General features: G+C 46.3%; 1 long non-coding RNA gene across 1 annotated transcript; it reads right to left on the bottom strand.

Annotated features, from left to right (window-relative positions):
- Nucleotides 1-2,868: 2,868 nt before the first annotated feature.
- Nucleotides 2,869-3,205, bottom strand: LOC148085013 (uncharacterized). The gene is made up of 2 exons (XR_015709438.1): nucleotides 3,168-3,205; nucleotides 2,869-3,126 (listed from the first exon to the last, which is right to left on the bottom strand). It is a non-coding gene; the product is annotated as an uncharacterized LOC148085013 (long non-coding RNA).
- Nucleotides 3,206-4,264: the final 1,059 nt, after the last annotated feature.

The raw sequence follows: 4,264 nt of genomic DNA, 5'->3' as shown, positions 1-4,264 counted from the left end.
AGTTCTATCTCTTGATCCAGAGGTTCTCACTAACTATAGTTCTATCTCTTGATCCAGAGGTTCTCACTAACTATAGTTCTATCTCTAATCTAGTATTCATTTCAAAACTTCTGGAGAAAGTGGTAACAAGTCAGCTCTGTGATTATCTCCAGGACAATGATCAATTTGAGGTGTTTCAGTCTGGTTTTAGGGAACACCACAGCACAGAGACCGCCCTGGTAAAAGTAAGTAACGACCTACTGATGGCCTCTGATCAGGGCCATGTTTCAGTTCTTGTTCTTCTAGATCTCAGTGCTGCATTTGACTCTGTCGACACCAAATCCTTCTACAGAGGCTAGAAAACCATTTAGGCATTCGTGGAACTGCTCTTGACTGGTTTAAATCTTACCTGTCGGATAGAACGCACTATGAACATGTCAACCACCTCTCATCGACACACACTAAGGTCAGCTATGGTGTCCCACAAGGTTCTGTTCTTGGTCCAATACTATTCACAATCTATATGCTCCCACTAGGGGACTTGATCAGAAGACACTCTATACATTTTCACTGTTATGCTGATGACACCCAACTCTACTTGTCCATGAAGCCAGATGAAAGAATTCAGCTACACAACTACAGTCCTGTATCACAGATATCAAGTCATGGATGACCAAAAACTTCCTCCTACTGAACTCGGAAAAGACTGAGGTTTTACTAGTTGGTTCACAACATCTCAGACAATCATTAACTAATGATCTTTACATAACTTGCTCCTGCTACTAGCACCACTGTAAAGAATCAGTGTCTGCTTTGACGAGGACTTATCATTTAACTCACACATAAAACAAATCTCACGGACTGCTTACTTCCACCTTTGTAACATTAAAAAAATTAGGCATTTCCTTCCTTTAGATGCTGAGAAGCTCATCCATGCTTTTGTTACCTCCAGGCTGGACTATTGTAACTCTCTTCTGTCAGGATGTTCTAAAAAGTCTCTCAGTCTTAGTCAGGACACGAGCTGCAGATGAATGAGCTGAAGATTCTAAGAGGCGCGAACACACCTGTACTGTCTTCCCTACATTGGCTTCCTGTAGAATTTAGAATACAATTTAAAATCCTTCTCCTAACCTATAAAGCCTTACATGGTCTAGCACCAACATACATTAAAGATTTAATCCAAACTTACCAACCCTCAAGGACCTTACGATCCCTAAACTCTGATCTACTAGTTATACCACATATCTCTAAATGTAGATTCGGAGCCAGGGCTTTCAGTTTTCAAGCCCCTCTGCTGTGGAACAAACTACCGGCTTCAGTCCGGAGGGCAGACACCCTCTCTATGTTTAAAAACAATCTTAAAACCTTACTTTTCGATAAAGCCTATAATTAACTTGACTGTTTATCTCTAGCGGGCTCATGCGGTGGCACTCGACCCGGCTACTGGCCGTGTCCGCAGGGTATTGGGGGGGGCTTCGCCGCCGCTGCTGTGGTAGATCCCTATCTCCTTGACTCGGTCCCCTGCTATGGACTTGGTGGCAGCCTGACGGTCTGGGGGTCCTCCGTCGCCCGGCCTGGCCCCGGGGCCCTATCCTCTGACTGGTTCTTCTGGCTGCCCCTCTGCCCCGGTGCCTGCGCCTGGTGCCTCCCCCTCTTTGCTTCCTCGGTCGTCCTCGCCTGTGCTTGCCCTCTCGCGCCCCCGGTGGTGGTCCGCCTTCTCGCTGGTGTTTGGGGTCGGCTCTGGTGGTTATCTCGCCTGCCGGGTCCTGGTCTCCCGCGGGTTCCTGCCGCGGCTTGGGCCCCTGTGTCTGGATCTGCTGTGCTAGGTATGTGCCCTCTGACCTCCTTTCAACCCCCCCCCCCCTCTATATATCTTCACCCGTCACCGGAGTCTGTATACCTGTGTATTGTATACATTTGTCCCAAACCCACACCTTTTTATTTCTCTCCCGGAGCCCCATGGATCCACCTCCAGAGCTGCTGCTGATCCAGGGATCCACCTCCAGAGCTGCTGCTGATCCAGGGATCCACCTCCAGAGCTGCTGCTGATCCAGGGATCCACCTCCAGAGCTGCTGCTGATCCAGGGATCCACCTCCAGAGCTGTTGCTGATCCAGGGATCCACCTCCAGAGCTGCTGCTGATCCAGGGATCCACCTCCAGAGCTGTTGCTGATCCAGGGATCCACCTCTAGAGCTGCTGCTGATCCAGGAACTTCACCACGTCATCAGATCCCGAGGTTTCTCTCCAGCACCCCCATGGACCCTCCTACACTCTCCTCTTTTCTCTCACTATATCCTCCCTCACTCCTCTCCTTATCCATCTGTCTACCCCCCCATCCTTCCTCCCAGCCGGTCAAAGCGGCAGGCCGTCAACAATGAGTCTGGTTCCGCTCCAGGTTTCTGCTTCTAAAAGGAAGTTTTTCTGTTGCACAGTAACTAGTTATACTTCTGTCTGTTGCACAGTAACTAGTTATACTTCTACGTCTGTTGCACAGTAACTAGTTATACTTCCGTCTGTTGCACAGTAACTAGTTATACTTCCGTCTGTTGCACAGTAACTAGTTATACTTCTACGTCTGTTGCACAGTAACTAGTTATACTTCCGTCTGTTGCACAGTAACTAGTTATACTTCTGTCTGTTGCACAGTAACTAGTTATACTTCTGTCTGTTGCACAGTAACAATGTCATTTAGAATCCTGATAAATCATTTCAAACGTACCTGTTTGAGACCTTGGCTCCTGGAGGCGTCTGGAGTGATGTCACTTAAAGAAACCGTGTCTTTACAAGAGCATAAAAGGGCTCGTGTCGTCCCGTTTATTGAGAAATAGAAGTTGAATCAAGAGACTGGGGTCACATGACTCGACTGGACAATGAAAGCAGACGTGAAGGTAAGTTATTGTAAAATTATATTAACTTCTTCCTCCAAATAAAAAACAGAAAGTTCACAGAAACAAATTCATCACATTTTACACAAACGAGTGGATCAAGAATCAGAAGCTTCTGGAACCGAAGGTGAGGAGAGTGAAGCAGATCCAGCAGAACGAGTGAGTCTAACATCAGACACCTCTGATACATGAACCTCACAGTGAGACTAACATCAGACACCTCTGATACATGAACCTCACAGTGAGACTAACATCAGACACCTCTGATGTTAGTCTCACTGTGAGGTTCATGTATCAGACACCTCTGATACATGAACCTCACAGTGAGACTAACATCAGACACCTCTGATACATGAACCTCACAGTGAGACTAACATCAGACACCTCTGATACATGAACCTCACAGTGAGACTAACATCAGACACCTCTGATACATGAACCTCACAGTGAGACTAACATCAGACACCTCTGATACATGAACCTCACAGTGAGACTAACATCAGACACCTCTGATACATGAACCTCACAGTGAGACTAACATCAGACACCTCTGATACATGAACCTCAGTGAGTCTAACATCAGACACCTCTGATACATGAACCTCACAGTGAGACTAACATCAGACACCTCTGATACATGAACCTCACAGTGAGTCTAACATCAGACACCTCTGATACATGAACCTCACAGTGAGACTAACATCAGACACCTCTGATACATGAACCTCAGTGAGACTAACATCAGACACCTCTGATACATGAACCTCACAGTGAGTCTAACATCAGACACCTCTGATACATGAACCTCACAGTGAGTCTAACATCAGACACCTCTGATACATGAACCTCACAGTGAGACTAACATCAGACACCTCTGATACATGAACCTCACAGTGAGACTAACATCAGACACCTCTGATACATGAACCTCACAGTGAGACTAACATCAGACACCTCTGATACATGAACCTCACAGTGAGTCTAACATCAGACACCTCTGATACATGAACCTCACAGTGAGACTAACATCAGACACCTCTGATACATGAACCTCACAGTGAGACTAACATCAGACACCTCTGATACATGAACCTCACAGTGAGTCTAACATCAGACACCTCTGATACATGAACCTCACAGTGAGACTAACATCAGACACCTCTGATACATGAACCTCACAGTGAGACTAACATCAGACACCTCTGATACATGAACCTCACAGTGAGACTAACATCAGACACCTCTGATACATGAACCTCACAGTGAGACTAACATCAGACACCTCTGATACATGAACCTCACAGTGAGACTAACATCAGACACCTCTGATACATGAACCTCACAGTGAGACTAACATCAGACACCTCTGATACATGAACCTCACAGTGAGACTAACATC

Source organism: Callionymus lyra, chromosome 2 (genome assembly GCF_982586985.1).
Source record: "Callionymus lyra chromosome 2, fCalLyr1.hap1.1, whole genome shotgun sequence".
Lineage (NCBI taxonomy): Eukaryota > Metazoa > Chordata > Actinopteri > Syngnathiformes > Callionymidae > Callionymus > Callionymus lyra.
Note: the sequence above shows the minus strand (reverse complement) of the source record. Positions and strands in the feature narration are given on the sequence as shown.